Below are 27,382 nucleotides of genomic sequence, written 5' to 3'. Positions count from 1 at the left end.
TTGGTACTGTGCATCGCCCTTCCTGCTGCTGTGGTTTGTTCCGATTCTCTAGGCTGGGGCTGGGGTGTGCTTGTATGGACTGTACAACATATTTCTGTACCCATTGGGAAAGGTAGGTGCGCAAGTTATTTTACCCCAGTTGATTGGCTTTCATTCAAAGTTGGGGTTTCCCAAAACATAGGCACATCATCCTTCTGCATCTGTGCCAGTCTTCAAAAGTTCCTTGATGCGTACCCCACCATCATGCGGGTGTTGTGTGCAGTGCCCACTTCAGCACATCGAATCGCTACTGCTCTGGTACTACACTTTCGAATTTTCTCATAAATTCATCTACTGCTGACAATCCATCATATGTCGATAGCTCCCTTGATTCTATTTTTATGCAACATAATGACCTAATCATCATCTTGCAATTCAGTGTTGTTACTTCATGCAGTTGATTTTGCCATCGCTCTATCTCTTCATCTGAATCCAAAGTGCAAGAGATTTTGCACTCCCACGAAATCCTTCTATCTGTAGTTGGATTCACCTAATCCTGTCCTTGTGTAGTTATCTTATAGATACAGTTGAGATCATCATCACTATCATTGTCACTCATCGGTTCAGTGTATCATGCTCCTTTGGCTGGGTCCAGTGTTACTACTACGCGTAGTGACTTTTTCTCAAAGGTCATTTTGCACTTCTTTAGATTTATGACTCTGTTCATATTGGTAGCCCAGTCTATTCCTAGTACCATAGGATAGGGATTGTTATCGTCGACAATCTCTATCACTTCAAAATCTGCCTGTGTGCTCATGCCTTCAATCTCAATTGTCACCCCTTGCAACCTTCCCATGGGCAAAATCTTCCATTGGTTTTCCATTTGTAACTGAATAGGGGACCATTACAATGCGAGCTTGCCCATGCATTCCCATGTTTACTTTGGTATTACATTCACGTCCGAACCTAGATATAAGATTACCTCATCCATTTCATACTCGCCTATTCGCGTAGTCAACCTCATCTCCCTTCCTATGTGCAGTGCATGCTTTCACAGTTTTCGGACCACACGCAGTTCTCCTAACCCCGTGCACCTAGTGATAAGTTCCTGTAGCCCCTTGTTTGCCTTGCTGTCATGCAATACTTTCATGCATGTCTCTAGAAAGGTAGTGAGCATGGAAGGATCCATCCCTGGTTCTAGTTTATCCTTAATACCTGAAGTGGAGGCCTCCATGAATCTCTTCTTAGCTTCCATGAATGTCTCCTTCGTACATTCTAAATCAAACTCGGGTTTCTTTATAGGAGCCTTGCGAACCCACGTGCTTTCTTCTGGCTGCTTCCCTTTATCATCTCCCGTTGTCATACCGCTCCTGAGCATCATGTTTACATTTGGGTCTTCTTCACGTGGTTTAGACCTCATCATTTGTAAATTCTGGGTCGGAGGGGGCTGGAGTACCCCCTTTTCATGCATCTTCTCTATTAGCAAAGGCCAATCTTCCGCCTCATGATCAAATTGATTACAGTACCAACATGATATCCTAGTCAGGTTTGTACAATTGCGGGCATAATGCCCTGGCCCTCCACAATTGTAACAAATAATCTCTTTGTGAACCCTTCTTGGTCCCATCCCACCTCGACCCCGACCGCGCCCCTAAAACCCAGCACACACCATCACTGCATTTGGGTCAAGGGCTCACATTTCGGCCTGCACCCTGTAGGCAGGAGTCTGATCCATTATTAGTTCATAGCTTTGGTAGGTGCATTTGTCATGGCCTACCGACCTACAGAAATTGCGAAACAACTACTGGGACGTCTATGTATATTTCTGCAATAGATGACAATTATCCGTGGTATGTTTTCCTCCTATCTAGAAGATCATGCACCATAATCCAGACATCGCGCTCGACCCCACCTGTGCCTCCAATCTTAATGGCATTGGCCCTCCTCCTACCAAGTAGTTCATAAACACTGAACAATGATCTTTGTCGTGGCCCTCGCCTTTGTATTTTATGCACCATACTTCCTTGTGCGCCTCTAACCAAGGTGCCCTATCTTGTTTCAAACTCTGCATTTCCAGACACAGATTCTATAGTTGCACATGGATCTAGTGGACTCCCAATCCAGGGTCTTGTATATGGGTCTCATGCAACCTCATTTCCATCTCTAATGCTTCAGCCTGGGTGGAAAGTTTTTGTTGTGAGAACGCTGTCCTTAAGTGTGGTGTAAGTGAGGCCACAAACCATGCATGATGTTGTGCATCCATTAATGTCATATTGGCTTTGTGGATCACACTCTTCAGCCTTTGGTCTAGATCCCACGGGGTCTTGCCTGGGAGCATCTCGATCTCCTTAAACCCAATGATTAATTGTTTCTCTGATTTTGGCCTGTTAAATTCCATGTTTAGCATGGTCTGGATATCTACAATTCTTGTGTTCGGGTGGTCACTAGAATGCTTGATATACCATGTTAATACGTGATCCTACAACACACTCACCAGTGTAGCTTTTTTGATATTATCATCCACGATGCCTTGTGCTTACCATACTACTTTTACTACGAAACAGAATTGGTCCAGATCTTCATTCCCTATTCCTCTGAATACTGGTAGTTTGATCACGCTCGCCATACTGAACTATGGAGGTGGCAGAGGTGGAGTGGGTGGAGATGGAGGTGAGGGGGTTGACATGGATGGTGGTGTGGGTGGGGGTGGTAAATGTGGAATTCTTTGTCTTATCAAACTGACCGTGCTTCTCAGAGAGACTTTCGCGAGCTCCTCCTTGCTTTCCAATGAGGGTGAAATTAAGGGATTGTTTTCCAACTCCTCACTACTTCCGCTTCTATAGATCTTTCTGCTCTGCATAGTCCCAAACATTAATTTATTCGCATAACCCACTTGTCACACAATAACATCTTAATCCAAGTGTTCAAAGATTTAATATACTTACCTCGCGGTCCCTTGAGAAAACATTACTCTGCCTCGCTGTAGTTGATGGTCGTGTCTACCGTGAACTCAGTGATAAATCCTCCTATTATTCGGTCGAGCCAATGGTCCATAACTTGCGCTATCTTATCCTCTGAGGCTTCTAGTTTGCGCACTAGTTCTGGAGTCCACACTATTGGATTGTCGAGCCTACACCTTCCTTGGATGTCTGCTAACTTTGCGAACCACTCATATAGCTTAGATGGAAAATATGCAAAGAAAATTTCGTGGATTTCAGTGTACAAGTAGCGATCCAACCATTGTTCCTTAGATACTTGTAGATTTTTGTTTTCCTACGTCGCGAACTCGTGAATCTTCTTTCCCAACCACTCTTCAATTTATTTCTTTGTAGGGTTCCAGTGGCACGACATCATACATCCTTTATGCAGATGTCAGTCCCGGTAACAGAACCATTTGTTTCCTTAGTGGGGCTCGACCCAAGTTCAAAGGTGATTTAGCCAAGAAAATCCTAGTACTACTAGCCCTTCCGGCAATAGTCCATGGAGCGCAGACTGAGGTCTCACCCAAAGCAGTATGGGAGGGTCTAGAACCAAGTTTCCGCACCCTGAGGATGTCTAATATGTTGGGACTGGTACGCGGTCCAACCTTCATGCTCACTGTGCTACGCGCACTAGTGGGCACCTCGCAACCTGTGATGTTGTCTTCACACAGTCCTATTCGCAACGTGATCCTTGTTATTTACCCAAGTCTTTCCTAATTATGAACTGTTAGTTGATTACATAGATTATTTTCACATATAAGTATTGTAAACCATACCAACATCTACTCAACTGTGCGCAGTAAATAAATAGAGTAAAAGTAATGCATAACAACAGAGTAACGATTCAAGACTAGATGCACAAAATTAGGATAAAATTCTCTTTATTAGCTTTTTGTCCTGATTACAGACTCAACTCCGCCCTGCGCACTCAACTGCAGGGGTCTGCGCACTCAGCTGCGAACTCTACTAGGCCTCTATACACTCAGCTGCAGAGCCTATTCCTACTACTACAACCCAAGACACTTAGAATTCTACTCTAAGCTTGAAGCATTCCTTCGCTACTCTCTATAAACTCAACTCCATTTACAACTTAGAGCCTTGCTCTATTTATACAATCCCATGGTCCGCAGACCATGGGTAGGCCGACTTTACACTAGTTTACAATACAATGCTTAGGGCAGACAACCCTATGACTCAATTCTACACTTCGTGCTCCACGCCCACAATTCATGTAGTTTTAAAACATCCTTGACCAAAAATTGGGCTTTGAGCCCCAAAGCTTACTGTGGGGGGATTCCATGCCCAACATGAGTGTTAGGCAGACAAATCTCATTCTACGGACATAACAAGATCTCCCTAGGCTCGATAACTAAGCTTAGTAACAAACAAACAAATAAATGAAAACATTCCCTATTTTATGGTTGAACCCCAAATACAAAAAGGATGTAAAGCGCATACATTTTCATGAAATTATTGTTGATGACCCTTAGTTTTGTCCCTCATAACTTCCAATGTTTCTCCCTTGATTCTCCAAGAAGATACCTTCAAAGACAAAGGCAAACAATAGATCAAAGCATAGAATATATCAAATATTCAATCATAAGCCATGTAAGAGATCAAGGAGCCTTACAATAAACATTATAACACATGCATATGGGAAAGAAACAAATATTTGTATTAATGATAAAGAGTAGGAGATTTACAACCAAGTGCCTTGATGTTGGAGTCTCCTTGCAATGATCCTCAACCCAAGCCTTTGAAATGAAAAGAACTCCAATGGAAATTTGAGCAACATGTGCGTAAGTTCAGAGGTCAAAAATGAAAACCCAACTCTCTTTGATATTATTTTACTTATAGGAAGGAGTGGAAGTTAAGATAACCACGAAGAGAGAAGATAGATCCACAATGAGTGAGATGGATCCACTATAGGAGGAAGGAGGCTTAGGATATGGGGACTTGCAGCTTAATCTCAACTAATTTGGATTAGATACTAAACACGATGCTTCTAGAAAAGGAATCTTCATTTAATTTTTATTTCTACTCATGTAAGAAGATCATCATGATCGTAACAAAGGAAAACCATGATGACATCACTGGTCATTTGTTATTCAAGGTGTGACCATCATAAATTGTAAACAGATGACTCACAATGATCTCCAATCTTTTTGTGTAAGTATTTAACCTAGGATTCTTGTACTTGATGATAGGTACTTATTCCATCATTCAAGGGGACTTATGATCATAGTCCACCAAATCACAAAAGGATTGGGTTTGGCATCATTTGCATAAGTGAAAAAAAATGATGTGTAACAATAAGGCTTTTTTATAGGCACAGTACTTAGAGAACATAGGCCTAAAGAAAGCACAATCAAGTGGATCAAATTAGAAGGAGCAATAGGGAACTTCTAAGCAGAGGAAGAAGAAGCATAAAGAGGGAAAAGATAAAAATATGACAACCATGGAATATCAGTGCAAATATCCTATTAGCCACTACAACCACTATAAGGTTGACGACCATACATAGGAGAAGTGTTGGAAGTTACATCCAGAGCTTAACACTAAGAACAAAAAGAAATACAGTAATAAGAAGAATCTCATGGCCACTGATTTGAGCAACCAAGTTGAAAGCAACTAATATGTGGATGAGAACATTGTTTGTACATTAGTTAATAAGGAGGTGAATTGGAGTGCCCTTCAACAATAGGAAGATAACAAATTCCCAAACTCTTCCATATAAAGATAGGGGCCAAGAAGACCAATATTGATGCTCCATTTGACTCAGGATTGCAAGAAAATCTCATCACAAGAGATCTAGCTAAGATGTTGGGGTTAGAACTTTTTGATCATCCAAGCACATATCCATTGGGATGGGTAAATAAGGATGTTGAGTTGAAGGTAACAAAATAGTGAAAAATTAGATTTGATTTTGGTGTTGATTTCATTGATGAAGTAGAACTAGATGTGGTTCCCCTTGATGTATGTGGAGTTATGTTTACAAGTCCCTACATGTACATGTGAGATGCAATATTCATACAGAGAGCCAACTAGTATTAGCTCATCAAGGATGAAAATTTTTTCACCATCAATGCACACAAGGTAAAGGAAAAGATTTCATTGGTGAGTGCCAACCAAGCTAAGAAATTGATCATTTCCAACAAGACGTATGATTTGTTGTTTTTAAGGGAAAACCAGTATATAGAAGAGTTAGTAAGAGGAAAGGCATCCCTAGAGGGGTGTACTAAGATATAGAAAATACAGTTGGAAGTTTTTCTACAATCACACAGGGATCTGTTCTGGGTGCCTAAATGGTTACCACCTAAGAGGGCAGTGGAGCACAAGATCCAAGTATCGCCAAACTCTCCATTGCCAAAGATTGGGTTGTCTAGGTAGTTTGTTATAGAAGTGAGGTGAAGAAACAATTGTAGTAGATAGTAGAATAGGGCGTTGTTTGACTGAGTACATCACCATGCGGGTCATCCATCATCATTGTGCCAAAGAATGATGGAACTTATCACATGTGATAGATTACAGGGCATTGAAAAAAATAATGCTTAAAAGCAAGTACCCCATACCTAGGATAGATGATCTATTGGACCAGTTGCAACAAGCAAAATATTTCACGAGGTTGGATTTAAAGTCTAGATATTAGCATGTTCAATTTAGAGAAGAAGATACCTTGAAGACTACCTTTAAAACAAGGAAAGGTTTGTATGAGTGGTTGGTCATGCCATTTTTCCTATGAAATGCACGACTATGTTTATGAGATTTATGAATGATGTATTGCATGATCTATTAGATTCATTTGTTGTTGTATATTTTGATAATACACTGGTATAAAATGATACCTAGGAGGAGCACATATCACATTTGACGCAGGTGCTGGAGATATGAAGGAAGAACTAAGAGTTAGAAAATATCAAAAAGTGTGAGGTTGCACAGTAGTCTTCGATGTATTTGGGGTATGTGATATGTGGAGGAGAGTTGAAGATAGATTCTACCAAGATGGAGGCCATTATGAAATTATTTGTCCCTACTCATGTTTCCAAGGTCAGGAGTTTTATTGGGGTAGCACAATACTTAAGGAAATTCACAGCCTTGCTTTCAATAGTAGCAGCACTGCTCCACAACATAATAAAAAATGGAAAGATTTTACAGCGGGGAAAGGGTCAATAGAGGGATTTCAAGGAGCTAAAGAATAATATTAGTCAAGCACCAGTTCTAGCATTACCAAACCTGTGGTAGCCCTTTGAAGTGGAGACATATGTGAGTGGGTATGTTATGAGAGTGGTCTTCTTGTAGGGAGGAAGGCTTGTATGCTACCATTATGAAGTATTTCATGGGGTAGTTCTTATCTACCCTACATATGACAAACATATTTATGCCCTGGCACAAGTTGTGAAGAAGTGGAAGAACTATCTAATGGGAAAGGAGACAATAATCCAAACAAATCACCAACCACTACAGTACTTATAGGCCCAGAGGAAGCTATAACAAACGATACATTACAAGCGGATGGGATTTCTACAACAATTTTATTTGTTATCAAGTACAAGAAGGGAAACAAAAACAAGTTGGCTGACAAACATTCATGGCTACCCATACCGAAGGTAAAAAATTTGGGATGTCTTATGGACATGGAGCCATTCACTCATGATACATAAAAAGAGGCATATTTAGAGGATGAAGACTTGAAGGATGTGTTTGAATAATTGTAGATTTAGATTCATGTACATGGTGGGGAGAACACCATTGACTACCATCTCTAGTACGGGTTACTCTATAGAGGCTGGATAAGATATGTGTTCCTAAAGGTAAGCAATTGTAGCTGATTAAAGAGGCTCACACATCCAAGGTTGTAGGGCACTTTGGTGTAGGGAATGTCATGGCCAACATGTAGAGGTATGTGTATTGGCCTAAGATGTAAGAACATGTAGCTAGTTTCATAAAATGATGCATGCTTTGTTGTACCATCAAACCTGTCAACATAAAATAATGTTTATATCATCCCTTAGCTATACTCACTTGTCTTTGGGAAAGAATTTCCATGGAATTTGTGGGAGGTTTACAAACAACTGGGAAGGGAAATAACTACCTATTTGTAGTAGTTGATAATTGCAATAATATATGTGTTACAATGCCCTGAAAGAACACCATCAATGGGAAAGAAGCAACAAACTTGTTCTCTGGACATGTCTAGGTGTACTTTGGGATACCAAGGAGAATCATTTTAAACAATGACACAAGATTTATCAATGCAATCTACAACACATTATGGGAGAAGATGGACATAAAGTTGAAGAGATATACATCATTCCATCCATATATAGATGAGAAGACATGAGTTTTGAAAAATGATAATTCAGAATTGATTCCACAGGTGCCATTTTTGAGGTCTACATTTCGAGTCACCAGCTGGTCTCATCGTTAGGACAAGAATGACTATAGAAGAACAACAAGATAATGAGAGAATAAATAAGAGATGGGAAGAAAAATGAGTTTAAAATACTGAGGGCCAACTCATTTTAATAAAACAACAATCAAATAAATTAAAATAATAAAATAAATAAAAGCTAATGGAAAAAACAAAAAAAAACATTAAAACGAGAAGAAGATAAAACAAAACTAAACAATTTAAAAATAAAACTAAAATAATAAATAATAAAATAACAAATATACAAGCAAGAAAAGGAAAATAATAAAAATGAAATAATAAAGGAAATAATTAAAGAGAAGAGGAAAGATATATATATATATATATATATATATATATATATATATATATATATATATATATATATATATATAAACTAAGTGAAACATCATTATTAAAAAATATAAAATGGAATAAAATAAATTGAATTTAAAACAAGAATAAAGAGCAATAGAAATAAGATAAGAGAAATTAATTAAAACAAAACAAAACAAATCAAAATAAAAAATAATAAAAATATAAAATATACATATAAATATAAAAAGTTGTCAATAGGACTTTGGTGCAACTTTTGAGGCGATACAACCAAAAGCATCTGAAGACTTAGAATGAAAATATGGTATATATATAACCTTCATACAATAAAACAATTCTGACTTTTATAGCAAAGTCCCCATTTGAAACTTGTTTTGGATATTTGTCATGTTCACCTTTGGACATTGCATATGTGGAACAAGGAGGAGTGAGGGAATATCATATAGGAGATTCTTTGAGGGTTGAAAAAATTATAAAAATATTTAGGTAGATCCATATATAGGTACAAGAGTCACTACAAAAGTCACAATAGAAATATAAGGCCATACATGATCAACATAGAACAAAGAAATCGTTCAAGGTGGGAGATAGAGTATGGCTATAGTTGGAAAATGAGAGGCTATATGGGCCTAGTAAGAAAATTAAGGCTATGAAATATGGTCCCTTTGAGATATTGCAAAAGTTACGTGATAATTTCTATTGACTGAGTTTACCACCATATATGAACATTCACTCAGTTGTGAATGTAGAGAATCTGAAACTCTATGACTCTTCCATGCTAGCATAGGAAGAGGAACATGTCCTACCTTTTATGGAGGAATTGGCACCAGATGATCATGAAGAGTTGACAAAATATATAATTTTGCAAAATGTGTTCAATAATATAAGATAAGGGTGACATGACTTGTGGCAGATTGGGTTGAAAGGACAAGTTCCATGCAAAACTAAATGGTACACCTGAGAGAAGAACATAGTTACTGATCAAACGAGAAAATTACGTAGTACCTATTTTTTTGAGGTAACAAAAAATCACCCGATTTTGAAAAGTGGTGATTCAAAATACAACTTTTTTTTGGAGCATATATTTTGCACTTTAAGTATGAACATTTTTTTTAAATGTTAGTGACTTTCATGTTGATTTTGAAATGTGTTGATGCAACATCAACATATTTCTTTTAGGGATTATTTTTGACACTTTAAATTTTTTTATGTATCAAGTAGCCTTATTTTTAACAATTTAAATTTTCTAATGTATTAAGTGTGGATATTTTTTTTTAAAAGTTGGTATTTTAATGTTAAAAATAATAAAAAAACATAAAAATAAATTATAAAAACATATATAAAAATATATATATATATATATAAACGAAATTAACATGTAAAAATAAAAATTTATATATATATAAATATAAAAGAAGAAAAAAAAATATCAAGAAATAAATTAAAAAATGTGGAGAGAATTAAAAAAAAATAACCAAGAAAAAACCATAAAAATATTTCCTTTAAGTTAAAATAATAATTAAAAAATAGCATAATTAAAAAAAATATTACAATAATTTTTTTAAATTAAAATTGAAAATATATATATATATATATATTATGAAATACAAAAATTTAAAATATAATAGAAAGTTAAAAATTTTAAAAGAAAATAAAATTAAAAATTAAAAATAATTCTAATTTAATTTAAAAAAAAAAAAAAATCGAAAGAAATTTAAATAAAAATTAAAAAATAAAATAAAAATACTCAAATTAAAAAAAAAATTAAAAAAAATTAACAAAAATAAATAAAATAAATAAATAACTTAAAAAATATATCATTAGCCTGGTGTCCCCACCTAGGTGGTCGTAGGGTGTGGCCCCTGGGCAGGCGGGGGAGCTACACTCACCTCCATCGCCCACCTACTGCCAAGCCCCATAGCCTCCTCGGGGGGAGGCTGATTCCCAGAATCGACCTCCCCGATTAGGAGGTCGTGGGGCATGGCCCCTCGACAGGTGACGGAGCTGAGCGCAGCTCCCCACCTGCCTAGGGGTTAGGTTGCATGGCCTCTTGGGCAGGAATCGAAGGGTCCATGGCCTTGCCCTTGGGCAAGAGGCAGACGTACGCTCATCTCCTTCTCTCATCCAGGGGCTAGGCCCTATGACCTCCTAAGCGAGGAGGCCAACTTCAAGAATCGAACTCCCTGCCCAAGAGGTTGCGTGGCCTGGCCCCTGGTCGGGCCCCTGGCTTGGTAGAGGAGCTGAGGGAAACTCCCCGGCTCGCCCAAGGGCTAGCCCCACGACCACCTAGGAAAGAAGGTCAGCCAATGATGTATTGTGTTAATTAATTATTTTTTCTTATAATTTTGCTATATTTTTTTATTTTCATTTTCATTTTAATTTTGATTTTATTTTTTTTTAATAATTTTTTTAATTTTTTCTTTAAATGATTTTTTTTATTTATCTTTTATTTATTATTTTTATTTTTAATATATTTTAATTTGGTTTGTTTTTTAATATGCATTTCATTTTTAATTTTCTTTATTTTTTAATTTTCTTTTTATTTTGTTTTGTTATTGTATTTTTTGTTTTTAAAAAATATATTTTTAATGTTTTTTTTTTTCAAAGTTTTTAATTATTATTGTTAATGTTTTTTATTATTATTTTTAACATTTTTAATTCTCATTTTTAAAATTTTAAATATTTTTTAAAATATTTTTTAATTTGTTTTTTTTTTAATATTTTTTCTTTCGATATATTTTTTTAATGTTTATTTTTTTAAGTATAATGTTTTAATTATTTCTTTTAAAATGTTTTTAAATTTTTTGTTTTTAATTGTTTTTAGTGTTTATATTTTATTATTTTATTTTAATGATTTTTTTGTTTGTTTATTTTTGCCTATCTTTTAAATTTTTTTTCCTAAATTATGTTTTTTTCAAAACATTTTTTTTAATTTATTCTTTTATGGTTTTTTTTTTTAAATTTTGATATTTTATTATTATTTTTTTTTTTAACATCTTTTATGTTTATTTGATGATGATGATGATGATGATGATGATGATGATGATGATGATGATGATGATGATGATGATGATGATGATGATGATGATGATGATGATGACCAAACAATGGTCTATCGGACCTAAAGAAACAAATTATTTATTTTGATTTAAGATTTTATTCCTATGCTCAAAAAGCTTGGAGAGAAGCCTCCCGAGCTCACTATAATTTTGACATTGTAAAAGGCTAGGAAGGTTAGTATTGTAACAAAGATTGTGAAACTGAGATCTAATGTGGTTGTACGCGGGGCACTCTAAGAGGAAGTGGTTTTCATCCTCGATGTTCCTATTCTCACATATATGGCAGATCCTTTCCATCCATGGCATTTTAGGAACTGCCCAACGACCTGTTTCACTATGGAGCTCATGAGAATTCGTTCTAATCTTTGCTATATTAATTTTCTTCTTTGAGCTAGTTAAAATAGAGAGATACTTTTGATCTTCTCGGGTGGGGTTGATGACATTCTTATAATAACTTAATTTTCTTTTAGCTGCTAAATCTTTCTCACACCACATTTTTTCTTTGAACTTAGAAGTAACAATATTTTTAATGTTATTTATGTTTTGCAATGCATCATTTGCGTTGATCTCCCAATAGTTTAACCAGGCCCTTGTGTCTTTATGCCACCCTCGATTGAGCCTTAGGTGGTTTTGGCTAGAATTTAAAGCTAGCTTAGGAAGTCTATGATCGTCTATGTTATTGATTTTGTGCTTGTACAATAGAAACCTAAGCATAGCTAGGCTCTCAATTGGGTCATGTTTCTTAATTTTTTTTTATGTTAAAATATATATTTTTATTTACCTTTTATTGTTTTTATTTTTTCAATGTCTTCATATTCTCAATATATTTGATTAGATATATATGTCAAAAAAATATATGAAAATAAAAATAAAATATATACATTTCTCAGTAATGAAATATAGTTTTTAAAAAATAATTTGCAAATTTCAAAATCTAAAAATTATTTAAAAATAAAATATCGACATAAATTTACAAAAGAACAAATGTTTTAATGCATAGAATATCAAAAACTCCAAAATTACATATAAATTCATTTGTTTTATAAAGTTATTCATTCATCATCACTAAAGTGTTTCTTGTCCGGTGACTTCAATACATGATATAAGAAAGACATTATATTTAAAAAATTGATATTAATATGATAAACTTAAAATAAAAATAAATTAATATAAATTAAATGGTAATAATTTATTAAAATAATATTAACACCACTGTTGAAAATTGTTGGAATTTCAAGGATTTTCATAGAGGTGATATCTTATCTTTAATGTCATTGTTGGAATTTTAAGGCCTTTTAGAGACATGATATTTTATCTTTAATACCATGCCTAAAGTCGTTGGAATTTTAAGACTTTTGATATATTATATTTAATGTCATGTTTAACATTAGAATTTTAAGGTTTTTTAGAGTCATGATATTTTATTTTTAATGTCATTATTAAAAGATGTTAACAATTTACCCCGAAAAAAAAAGACGCTATTCCAACATCAACACCTTTCATTTTCAGGGTGTTTTTTGCATAAAAAAAATTGGCTTTTACTTCCATTTATAAAAATTGTTGAATTTTTTTTTCTTTTTTTTCTTTTTTTTTCGCTTGCAGAGCTGCGCGTGCCCTGCCTGATCGCGCCCCTAGAGATCGACTTCAACCAGCAGCGCAGCGGCCTGGGCCTTGGCCCCAGCCATGGCCCTCCCAGATTCGCCTCAGGAGGACCACGATCCTCAAAAAGCCTTCTCAGATCTGGTGAAATCTCTCCCTCCCCAACGCCCCAGACCTGCAATCTCGAAATTTGTCAAGAAGCTAGATGTTCTTCAGGAAGTTCAGCTGCCTCCAACCCTACCTCGCATGGCAGCGCTATCCCTTGCCGAGAAAGGATTAATAGGGCAATTTACAGGCCTTTGGCCATCGCCAAGAATAGTTCAAAGATGGGTCGAATGAAACTAGTCAGACAAGATCCAAGGGAAAATATCAATTAGGTTCTGCGGAAAAGGGTATTACACTTTCCACTTCGAATCCAAAGAGGACAAGGATTTGATCTTCAGGAACGGGCCGTACTTCATGGATTCCAGGGGTCTCTATCTCAATAAATGGACCCCAGATTTCGATCTGGAACTGGATATCCCTAGTGCCGTTCCAGTCTGGGTCCGTCTCCCTCACCTCCCTCTTCACTGCTGGGGAGATGAGTCTGTTCGGGCCATAGGGAATGTTGTTGGCAAATACATTGACCGTAGCGAGCCCAAGGACAACATGCAAGCCTGCGCAAGGATCTGTGTCGAAGTGGATCTAGGTAGAGGACTGCCTGAAGCAATAAAGTTGAAAGTGGACGACTGGAGCCATATCCAGCAACTGGATTATGAGCAGATACCATTTAAATGCAAGGTATGTCATGAATACGGACACTTTGCTAATAGATGCACTAAAATTGTTAATGCAGAGAATGATGAGCAAGATGGTCATTGGGAAACAGTCAAAAAGAAGAAATCAGCTCCCCCTCCCAAGCCTTCCATGGATTCTGAAAACCCTGGACCCTCTAATCTGCGACCTTCCTCTTCCTCTCCCTCCCCATCTGCCTCTCTTCCCCCTGAACCGCCCCTCCCTTCCTCCTCCAACCCCTTCCTAATCCTCTCCACTGTCGATTCTGCCCCTGAAAATCCCTCCTCTGAGCCCCCAGACTTCCATCTACCCCAGACCATCTCTTCTCAGACCCCCCTTGAGCCCCTTTCATCAAGGATCACCCGAAGCTCTTCAAAAGAACATGGAGCAACTAGCGATACATATAAAAAACCGAGACCTGGCAGAAAATCAGCTAAGCAACATAGGGATGAGAATGCCTAGAAGGACATAGCCATGGGCACGCAAGCTCCAATAGAGTCCTTCATCCTTGGGCACCAAGAGAAAGAGACAAGTGGCAAAGACCAAGAGAGGCGAGCACCTCTCTGCATGCCCAATGCATCATGATGAAAATCCTTTCTTGGAACAACAGGGGTTTAGGGCACCCCTCTAAAATAGCTGCCCTCAGAGATCTAATCCACAATGAAAAGCCAGAAATCATGCTGATACAGGAGACAAAACAAGATCAGCAAGAAATGAGAAAAATTATAGATCAGCAGAAACAGTACATAGGAAGCATTAGTGAATCTAGAGGAGCCTCCGGAGGAATTGTCACCATTTGGGACAACAGTAAATGGATCTGCACCTCAACAAATCCCCACCAGAACTGGATCAGAACCACTCTTGACAGCAGAACAGGCAATCAAACAGTAATCATATATAATGTTTATGTTCCCAACCATTACAGAGAAAAGGAAATCTGCTGGGATGATTTGAAGACAAGCATTGATGGGGAACAAAATACAAATATTATAGTCGCAGGTGACTTTAACCTGATTTTACATGCCAATGAAAAAAGGGGAGGAACCTTCGCTCCAGATCCCTTCAGAGGCCGTCTGGAGACCATCATCCAGGAGCATGAATTAGTTGATGTTATACCCAAAAATCACAGATATACCTGGAGTAATTGTAGGATTGGCATCGACAACATAATGGAAAGACTAGATAGATTTCTAGTCAATATCTCATTCCTTTCTTCCTTCTCTATAGGATATACCAACATCCTCAATACCTCTGCCTCTGATCACTACCCCATCACTCTGACTTTGGAAACCCACTGCCCTCTTGGCCCTATTCCTTTTAAATATAGTCCTCTTTGGAATCAGATTCCTGCAGCCAGAGAAATTGTTCAGAAGACCTGGAGCTAGCATGTGGAAGGTTCGCCATGCTTTATTTGGGAAACCAAATTAAAAAGAACCAGGCAGGTACTAAAATATTGGGCCAAAGATAGTTATCAGGAGCCAGAGGAGATCAAAAAGAAAGTCAAAAGCGAACTAGAAGATGTGCAGTCAAGGATCGAAGAGCATAGATTATCGCAACAAAATAAAGAGCAAGAAAGTGTATTATATGCACAGCTGAGCCACATTAATAGGGAGGAAGAAACCAAGTGGCGTTTAAAATCTAGACAATTATGGCTTCAAGGGGGAGACAAAAATACAACCTACTTCCACAAACAGGCCACTGCTCGAAAGCTCAGGAACAATGTAAACACAATCTTGGACAGCGAAGGAAATCGGCACAGCACTCAAGAAACTATAAGGAATGCTGCCTCCAAGCACTACAGGGACCTCCTAACTGAAATCAAAGGGGCAGAAGACTATTCCGACTTGCTCCAGCATCTGCCCAAAGGAGTCACTAAGGAGATGAACGACAACCTTAGCAAAGAAATTGAAGAAGAGGAAATTAAAAGAGCAATCTGGAGCCTGCATCCTGAAAAGGTGCCAGGGCCTGACGGATTCCCCATCTGCTTCTTCAGGGAGTTCTGGACTCTAATAAAAAAGGACCTGACAAAGATGATTCGATGGGTGCAAAGAAAAGGGAAATTAGGAGGATTCACCAATTCCACCTTTCTTGCCCTCATACCCAAGGAAAATCGGCCCTCTTATTTTTCCAGATTCAGACCCATTTCCCTCTGCAATTCTTCCTACAAAATTCTATCCAAAATTTTAGCTACCAGACTCAAACCCCTTCTTCCCTCCTTGATATCTGAAAATCAAGGAGGTTTCCTGCCCAACAGACATATCACTGACTCCATTCTTCTTGTTCAAGAAGCCATCCACTCGAGTTTATCCAGGAAAGAGAAAGGATTTGTCCTAAAGCTCGATCTGGCGAATGCCTTCGATAGAGTAAGGCACTCCTTCCTTATTGCTGTCCTAAAAAAGATGGGCTTCGAGACCCCCTTCATTAATATTATTGTTGCTTGTATCTCTGGGCCCTGGATCTCCCCCCTGATCAATGGTAGGCCAGGTGAAGCATTCCAATCCTCCCGGGGTCTCAGACAGGGTTGTCCCCTCTCTCCCTACCTCTTCATCCTTATGGCAGAATCCTTCAGTCAAGCATTGGACCACAATCGGAGAGTGGGCCTTATAACCGGTATCAAATTTGGGAATGGAGCAAAAAACATTAATCACTCATAGTTTGCTGATGATACCTTATTAATTGGGGGAGCCTCCACCACAATAGCAAGGCGATTCAAGAAACTTCTTGACCAATTTATGGGGTACTCTGGAGGCTTGGTCAATCAGCTCAAAAGCTGTATATACGGATGGAACACTTCAAATCAGGTTATCCATAGCATTGCAAACATATTTGGTGTCACATGCAATCTGGAATGGACCCACTTTTCCTATCTGGGCATGCCAGTGAGCTTGGGCCCTTTGAAGGCCGAAACTTGGAACGGAATCATTGACAAGGTAAAGAGGAAAGTGCAGCAATGGGGAACACTGTGGCTCAACCCAGCAGGCAGGCTCATTCTCCTTAAATCAGGTATCACTTCCCTTCCCCTTTATCGCTTTTCTCTATATCAAGCTCCTGCCATTTTTCACCATAAATTGGAAGTTGCACTTCGCCACTTCCTTTGGCAAGGGGGGAAGAACGATAAAAGCAAGTTTAATTTAGTCAGCTGGAAGCATGTCATCCAAACCCAAGATAGAGGAGGTCTTGGTATTAGATCACCAAAGTTCTTAAATCTGGCCTTTGGTGCGAAAATTGTATGGAGGTTAATAACAGGACCTTCAACGTGGTGGAAAAAGGTGCTGGAGATCAAATATCTAAACTTCCCCAGGCAGCAACTCCTTGACTCCAATATCCCCAATAGAGACTCCACTAAAATCTGGAGGTTATGCAAGAAGGCCCTACCTCTTATGATTCAAAATATTTCGAAAGTTCCAGGGGGGAGCCAGCATCAATTTTGGAACTGACAAAATCCTGGGCCAACAACCCTTGATTATGCATAAAGAGGCCATTCCTGTCATCAATTTTCTCAACAATAGAGGTATCCATCATCTGGCTCAAATTTCCAGTTGGGACCCTCATTCCCATGTCTGGACTGGTTGGTCCTTCCCTGAAATCCCCAACGCATTAGAACCTAGTCTCAGCTACCTGAAGACGCTCCTCCACAGTAAGGCTCCCATCAAGGAAGATGAAACAGATGGTTTTCGTTGGGACTCAACAGGAACAAATTATACAGTTAGAGCAGGCCATCAACACCTTTGCAATAGCACCTTTTAGATGAGTTTGTGGAACCATTGGAAAATTGTTTGGCGAACAGAGGCTATCCCAAAAATAAAATATGGCTTTTGCTGAAAGGAAAAATCTTAAAAGTAGAGAACCTAAAAAGAAGAGGCATCAACGGCCCATCCAGATGCCCCAACTGTTGCAAGGCCGAAGAAACGATGCACCATCTATTCATAGAATGCCCCTTTGCTGTTGATTGTTGGGAAAAGATGTCCTCCACTGGTAATTTAAATTGGGAACCTCAGCATACCATAGCTGAGACAATCTACAATTGGAGAAAATGTTGCCCCTGGAAAGAAAAAAGAAGCAACTTGGTGAAGAGAGTATGGAACACTCTCCCTCACACCTTGCTATGGCGAATCTGGCTAGCTAGAAATCGAAATTTTTTCCAAGACAAGAGCTCAAATACACGAATAACCTGCAGCAAAGCCAAAATCCTTGCTCTGGAAACTATTTCAATCAACACCACTGGAAAGATCGATGCAACAAAATATAGTGTGGAGGAGTGAGATTTCATAAGTTACATTCTGGAAAAAAATCATAATGTACAGGAAGGTAGCAGGAGGGATGCACAGAGCAAAGTAGAAGCTAGCTCATGGAAAGTTAGATTAAAAGAAGAGGAGTTCGCCAATTGGATACAAAACTGCAACTGCTTCTATCTGTTCTTCGACGGGGCATCTAAATCAAATCCTGGTACAGCTGGAGCAGGGGGGCTGATTATTAACGCCAATGGGGAGTGCATCCTCCATTATGAGTGGGGACTAGGGAAGGTTTCGAATAATAGAGCTGAAGCACTAGCTCTGTTCCAGGGCCTAACTCAGTTAGGCAAACTGGGAATAAAGAAGGCAAAGGTATTCGGGGACTCCTCTGTTGTCATCCGCTTAATGGTCCATCAGCAGAACTCTCCCAACACTCTACTTCAGCAAATAAATAGGCGCAATCAAATTCTGCACCAGGCAATGGATGACATTCAATTCTACCATATTCTTCGTAACCTTAATAAGAGGGCTGATGACCGCGCCAATAGTGCGTGTGGAAGGCCAGTTGGCATCCTTAGTTGCAACTCCAAGGAGACTTACCAACCTTTGCCATGACCCCAAATAATCCCTTCAGCGTCAAGCCTAAAAGCAATGACAGAATCGATTTGAACCATGTACCTCGGGCTGTCAATAGGATTTCTTACTGCAGCAGGATATTGAAAAGATATGAAATCCACAAAACACTCATTAATCTTGACAATCTCACCATCTCCGCCGGCAGATGTCTCCTCAGATCCGATTCATGGATCCTCCAGGAAATTTCTCTGGTCTGCCAGCAGGATCCCCTCCTTCATCCCGTGACTGGCTGGCCCCTCTCCCGCCTCACCTCTCTTCAGCTTCCTCCTATATTTCTCCCCCTTCCTTCTTTCATCAGCGCTATGTATCCCTCTCTTCGTTGCTTGATCTCTGTCATTGCTTCCAAGCGATCTTGTTCTCAGGTGATTTCTTGTGTGTTGTATTGTCTATTGACCCTTCGCTTCTGCCTCAGAGATAGTCTCTGCCCTTTGTGTAGCGATCCAATCCTCTGGACAACCCTTTTTTGTTCTATCCATCTGATTGTCTTTCGCGCCTCCAGGCGGTTTCAGGCCATCAAGAGCCCTGCTGCGTGGTTTGTTGCTCCCATCTCCTCTGTCCCCTGTGCTGTGAGTTATATTTCAATTTTCGTGCGCACCCGCTCCTTATCTCATTCACCCCCAACAGCAAATATGGCACGCAATGAAGACTGTCTGCATTGTGCGGACCTGCAAGCCGAGTTAGAAGAAGTCAAGGCTCAGCAGCGTATCTTGGAGAATCAGCAGAGGATCTTGGAGACGAGAATTGAAGACCAGAATCACATCATCAATGATAAATACCGAGCTGAAATTGACCTCTTCCTGCATAGGGTCGCTTCTCTTCATGAACAGTTCAGCCACTTGTCAAACCGATGCAGTCATGTGGAAGAGTCGATTTCGATCCTGCAGTATATGATGGACAAGCGAAATAATGCAGCCCCTAGTTCCTCAAGTGCCAAGCAGGCAGAACTGGATCAAAATCCGGAGGAATCCACCGCAAGGCAAATTAGTCATATAGAAATAGATTAAAAAAATGTTCTGCAAATGTCAATTTTGGTTGTTTCAATATGTAAGAAGTTATAGTAGCTCAGGTAATTTTAGAAGAAGAACAAGCAGGAAAAGGATCAAGGAGAGATCTCTATTTTGTAACTCCTCTGATCCAAGCTGCCATCGGTATCTAATGTATCTCAGGAGCTCTGACTCCTCTCTTTTTTTCAGCCATTAATATAGCAACCGACTTTGTTAAAAAAAAAAATTGTTGAAAATTTACCCCGAAAAAAAGGTTATTCCAACATCAACACTTTTCATTTTCAAACTGTTTTTTCATGTTTTTTTGAGGGTTTTTGGGCTTGAGCCATTTTGAGGTAATTGTTCACATTTGATTAGTAACTATGTTGAAGGTGGAGGAAAAATTTCCTCACCCCATTTAGTAGACGCTTTTGGCAACAAAAAGCCTCCCAAAATGGAGAGGTTTCATATGGATTGGATCATTATAATTCTTTTCATCCATTTTGATGCTTTTGGAGTGGAAAACGTAGAGGAATCAACTCTCAAAACTATTTTTACTAGTGGGACCTAGTTTTGAAAATTAGTGTATGAAACCTTTTGAGATCATTTTGACGCATCAAATGAAATTTTTTGTGGGTAAAACTTTATTGATTTACTGTAACACCATTTTTTCTGATTCTACACATGGAGACCTTTCCAACAATGCAATAATCACGCCAATCAGAGTTTTTATGTGAAATCTATGCCACTCAAAAGTTGACCTTTCTATTTTCAACACAATAATTCAAGTTATGCCACATTAGACCCCATTATTTATGAGAAAGAGAATAACTACCTGATTATAATGAAGAATACTCTAGAAGAGTCTATATTGTAACTCTGGTTAAGAGTTGAGGTAGTCAAACCTAACCCACTAGTAGGCTATTAGGTTGTGTTATAACTGGGCCACTAGGAAGAAAAGGGGTTCCATTCTTTTGAGTACATTTATTCCATAATTGAGAAAAAGTATCTAAGATTGGATAGGATATAGAGCACAAAGAGAGGATTTATTCACTATAGTAGTCCATTAGCCACATGTCATACTTCTTCGTATTCCAAACCATATTCCTTTTCATATAGAGAGAGCACAACGACCTCACCTTCCAACTAGATTTTTCTCCCAAAAGGGTTTCCCAGGTCATATCTTGTGTCAAATGTTTGTGGAGACTATTCTCTATTTTCTACATAACTTTCAATTTGCATGCATGCACTATTAGAATTATTCTACAAATCCTGAAATCTAAAAAGAAATAAAATTGTAATGGTTAGAATTTTAGATTTTAGATATAATTTTATAAGATATGTTGTGATAAATTTTCAAGTGGAATATCCATCACAATTTACATACCATTTCTTCCTCAAGAAAAGCTCCCATATCTGATGGAACAAATTATGCCTTTTGGAAGGTAAGGATGAGGACCTATATTATGTCTCTAGGCACTGACATTTAGCTATCTATTAAGAATGGTTATTAGGCTCTATCAACTCTTCCAACTGATTTAGATGATAAATAGAAATATTCAAACATTGTAAAAGAAAATAATGCCATTTTGAGTGGTTTAATAGATATAGATTTTGTTAAAGTAATGCAGCATGAATTGGTAAAATTGACTTGGGACAAGCTTCAGAGTATCTATAAAGGATATGAAAAGGTGAAAAGAGAAAATTTTCAAACTCATAAAGGGTAGTTCAAAAGTTTAAAAATGGATGAAGATGAAAATGTTTCAGTTTTCTTTCTTTGTGTAGATTATATTTTCAATACTATTAAAGGTCTTGGTGAAATAATTAAGGAATCAATGATTGTGCATAAAGTATTGAGATATCTTCCCTCAATATTTAATCCAAAAGTATCAACCATTGAATAAATGACTGACCTTCAAAAACTAAGTATTAATGCACATGAAATGAGAAGAGAGAATGAGAATTTAGGTTCAAGGGAAGTAACATTCAAAAGGCCTATGAAGTTTCCATCCATGAATTAGATGAAGAAGAGGATCAATTTGTAAAAAAACTAAACAGAGGGAATGAAAAATTCAATGGTAAGCTTCCTTTCAAATTCTTGGATTGTGGGAGAATAGGAAATTATGCATCAAAATTTCCTTATGTAATTTTAAATGACGTTGATAATAAAATATGATATAATGATAAATCCAAATGTCACAATCATAAAAAGGAAAGAATATATAAAAAAGAAGAGTCTCTATTCCAAAGAGAATAGTACTTCATCTAATGAAGGTCATTAATATCTGTCATGTGATGAAAGAGGAGAAGTCTTGTTCATTTCTTTGAATAATGAATATATTGATGAAAATGATCAAAGAGAAAATATAAATTCCGAAGAAGAAGTTGAAAGGGGGGGGGGGGGGGGGGGGGGGGGGGGGGGGGGGGGGGGGGGGTGGGGGGCGGTGGGGGGGGTGGGGGGCGGTGGTGGCGGGGTGCCGTGGGTGGGGGTTGGGTCTTGGAAGAGAAATTGTAAGTTCCTTTGAAGAAATAAAAAATATAAGAAAGAAGGTGAAACAACTATAGAAATATGAGAATCAAGATTATTATGAAGCATCAATAACTCTCTTAAAAATTGAGCTAGAAGAAAATAAAAGAGTACAAAATATTCTGACTTGTCAGCTAAAATAAAGTGGAAAAAATTGTGATAAGCTAGAAGTTGAAGCTGCTTCCTTAAGAAAGGAACTAGAGAAAGCAATTGTTCACTTGAACCAAATCTTAAAATTTATAAAAGGGACTGAAACATTAGATAAAATTATTATCCTCTAGAGGTCTCCTTTATTAAATATAGGTCTTGGTTATAAAGAAAATCATGAGAACTCCAAGGAGGAATCAAGCACAAAGACAAGAGAAAAGGAATGTAAAGAGGAACTTAAAAGCTTTACTAATGCACTCAAGAATTCTATTGACAATTAAAGAAACAAAGAATGAAGTCACAACTCAACAAAAAAAATGACTTTAAAAACTTCAAAAATAGAGGAAAGGAGTAATAGAGACATAAATATTCCTTCAATTAAGGTTGGCTCAAAAGATCTATTTCCTCACAATGGTTTGTTTCTTCTAAGAACCAAAATACCTTTTTGGGTTATGTTGTAGTTGTTGCAATACCCTCCAAAATTTTAGCTTACACTTCAATTTCAGATCCTTCCTTGGTCTTTTACATTTTTTTTGCAAGCACTAGAGCTCATTTCATGATCTTTCTCGCAGTTCTTTCGTCCCTTTTGCATGTTTGATTAACTGCGATCTTTTGGAATGTTTGATTTTCATATAATGTTTAGGAGCCTTCTCTGACTGTTTTGAAGGTTGCTATTTGTGTATATGAGTTTTCCCAACCATGTAAACATCTATCATATCGATACACAAAGTCTTGAGAACTGTCACACAAGTGTTGTCACGATCATCCTAAAGCCTATATTAAGTGTTACACTTGTTCTATCTTTTCATGAGGCAGTCACATTGAGGGAAATGCTTTGTTTACATGTTCTGATGATATATGTTGTCGTGTCATCAAAGTATGCTAAGTGTGTGATCATATTCAAGGTTCATCACAGTTCATCACCGATCCCACATTTAGCCATTTTCGGAAAACCTTCCCAACCAAGAAACTTAGCTTCACCAAGCCCGACTGAACTGTGCACTGCACAGTATCAACTCTCTAAGCTATGAACTTTCTTCTTGGAACCATGAAGTGCATAGTCCCTGTCCTCTAGGGCTGCTTCTCTAAGCAATTCTTGAGCCCAAATCTCAATATTGACCTCCATAATTGTGCAATTATGTCTCCCACTCTGCCTTGAACTGCGCACTTCACATCTTCAACCCTTAATATTTTCTCTTGTCTATTGGAACTATGAAATTTGAAGAAGCCAAACCCCTCCCTTGGTAACCAAAACTGTGTAGATACTTCTCTCAGTGTCCTTTCCCTTAGCCAGACCCCACTGCCTTTAGAAACTGTGCAGTTCTATCCTTGAAGCCTCCCTAAGCTATGCATTGAATAGTCTTAGAGCCCAATCTCTCCCCTTGACTGTTGGAATTGAACAATGCACTGTCACTGATCCCCTCTCCCCATTTTGTGAACTGTCCCAGGCTCAGTTCGTAGATAAGAATGCATCATCTTAGACTAGGGGGTTTTTAGATTGATGTCATCCCGTCATGAGTGAATTGCAGGAACATGTACACTATCACTCATGATGAGATGATGAAGAAGGAGAAGAAAGAGGGAAGCATGCCTAAATACTATTTTGTAGTTGCAAGTGGATAAATCAAGAGGAAGAAAATGGACACAAGAATGCAACTACCATCCAAGGCTAAATATCATTGAAGACTCTGCATCACCAAGCCATGTGGAGGTGAAGAGAAATCATATCCAAGAAGACATCCAACACTCAGAAACAACAGTCACTTGACATTTCCACATAACCAACAAGTCCATGTCAGTAGTGACATTTCATGTCATGCCATGAGTGGTCATATGCCACATCATTATTGTGGACCATGTATATTGTATTCAAATGTATTTTAAAGTGGAAGTCTAAAGGACACACATGAATATGGAGAGTCATGTAAGTTGAATACTCATAGGATTTTGAATAGTCATGAGGGTAGTCAAAGAGTCACAAAGGGGAAGCATCACCCGTCATTGTATGAGCAAAGGAATTTTCACCTTGGCTCCTCTTGCAAGGCATTAGAGAGATCAACTAGTTCTTTAAGGAGCAAGGAGTGGCTCCAATGTCCCACTATTGGGGCTAGTGATGTACATTGTGAACTTATGTTTTTGAATTTTTTCTTAATAGCATAAGCGTTTAAGGCCAGCACATTCTTCATGCATGGACTATGAATGTTTGTAACACTATTATATGGTGGTTTGTATGTCATGTTTGCTTTCATACATACCGAGATAGTTGAACTATTTTAGTTATTTTAGTGCTTATCTTATTGAGAATGTGTTGTAATGGTTGTTATTGTTGTCCCATCCTTGTGGACTATTCCGCAGGATATTAGATATATATTTCCTTTTTTTTGGTTGTAATGGTAGTTGCATCCATTTTGGAGTATTTTGTTGGATGTTAGATGGATCTTTCTGGTTCATGTGTGTCTCTTCCTAGTTGGTACTATTACCTCTCACTTAGAACCTCACTTTTCTCCCCACTTTGTAGTAGAAGAGCCTAGACATAGTTTCAAATACACACTCACCAGGAACACCTATCTTTCTAATTGAAGACACCATTGCATCACTCTCTCATGTTGAAAACTAGATCCAAGGAAAATCTTTAAGGATTTGGAAACTAGGCCTCTATACTGGATGTGAATCCTACACCAAATGTTGTGAGGTCTGATTTGGGATTCATATTGAGGAGATCCCCTGAATGTTGATGGCTCTAGCACCATCAACAAGTTATTGTTATACCAATAATAATTTTGGTCACAAAGAAATAAATTATAGATATGATTATGTGAGAAACAAAATCAAAGTAACATATGAGAATTCATTAAATGTAGATGAGAAGAGAAATCTTATAAGTCTGAAGAAGAATGAAAATATAAATTATATCTCATTTGATACTCTATTAGATCAAATTGAATGTTATAAGTGCTATAAATATGTGAACAAAGCACAATATTGTAAAAACAACTCCAACAATCCATCAAAACAAGAAGAAGAAGGAATGTTCAAGCATAAGGAACAACACTTGAAGGTATGGAAAAGGAAGAAAGAGTCTCAAGAAGAATGTGGTATTGCACTATATGCTCAAAACCAAGAAATAAAATAGTATGTTGATAGTCGATGCTCAAGGAACATGACATGAGATAAAAGTAAATTTCTTAACTTAAAGGAATAAGATGGAGGAAGAGTAATACTTGGAAATAATGCGTCAACAAGGATAGTTGGACAAGACATAATAAATATTGATAAGGGAAAAAAAAACTTAAAATGTCTTATACATTGAAGGTTTAAAAGACAATCCCCTAAGTGTTGGTAATATGTGTGATCAAGGATATGATTTCACATTTCGTTCTAATGTATGTGAGATAAAAAACACAAATAGGAAAATGTTGAAAATAGCAACAAGAAATGTTGAAAATAGAATATAGAAATTCCAATTTAATTTGTCCTTGAATTAACTTGTGAATTAAATTGTAATTCTTTTCTCATAGAAACTTGTAATAGTTAACTATGTTAAGTTGACTTAGTTAACTTAGGAATTTTGAGTTGGAAGTCTTTTCGAATTCATGGATATGTTCTCCCTAAGTTTTAGGGGTTGAGGATGAGTTTAACTGTGAGTTGCAATTAGATAACTCAGTTTACTGAGTTATGTTCAATTAAATTAGTTCTAATTGTTTGTGGAAATAATAGAGGATTAACAGTTAGTTGGTGCACTGGTGCATTCACAAGTGTCACTCCAATTAACTGAAGATTCACTCATAAGAAACTCATGCATGTCAGTCAGAGAAAAACCCAGTTGAGACTAGAGTGCAGGGACAATGTACTATCAGTTGTATGATTTACTGAGTTGTAAATATCATGCATGAAATGAGAGAAGGACCTGATTTTGGATTGCGCAGTTATGGATGAGGAATTTCCCTTTAAATATGGGCTAATTCTCTCAGGAATTGTGAAAATAATTAGAATATTGGAGGCTTGGAAATTTGGATAAGTATTGTCCAAAGGAAGTCAGCAGGAGGAGGATAGGAAATACATGTGTAGGTTAAGGTCAAGGTTGAGCAGAGCATATTGTATTCATCAAAATTATTTGAAGAAGTGCGCAACGAAATAGGGGCTTGGAGAGTAGTAGAAGAGGTTAAGGTTTGGCTTGAGCTTGCTTGTGATCTGGGATATTGATTATACTAAGTGTAGAGATTGTTCTTGTGAGAACAAGCATTGCATTATCATCTTGGATTTCTCATTAATGCAATATAGATACTAGGGGTTTTGAGTTGTGGCTTTCCCTGGTTATTTATTGTGTTATGTGCAATTGATTTGTGTTCCTCTTGCTATTATTTTTTTCATCAATCTTTATGGGCTTCCACTGTAAAGAGTAGAAGTAGATTCTTGTCCTGTGCTTTAGTACATTACATGAGCTTGTGAATCTACATAATTTTCTACATGGTATCAAAGCTAGATTTGTATAAATTTTATACATGGTATAGAGCGGAGAACAACATACTATAGGAGATTTCAAAGTTTTGAGTTCAAGGTTACAGGTGAGATTTGAATTTGCATTTCATACTTCAGGATTAGCCATTGGCGTTCTACAGTTTCTGGCTCGAGTATGCCTTGGATGGAAACTTGAATTATATAACCTGGAAGGATAGGATGGAGGCTGTGTTGGAGCATAATGGCTTGAAGGAATTCATT

This window comes from Pinus tabuliformis, chromosome 8 (genome assembly GCF_031772625.1).
Source record: "Pinus tabuliformis cultivar Carrire ecotype Pingquan chromosome 8, CPIR1, whole genome shotgun sequence".
NCBI classification, from domain to species: domain Eukaryota; kingdom Viridiplantae; phylum Streptophyta; class Pinopsida; order Pinales; family Pinaceae; genus Pinus; species Pinus tabuliformis.
The sequence above is the reverse complement of the archived record's forward strand: the minus strand, read 5'-3'. Positions refer to the sequence as shown.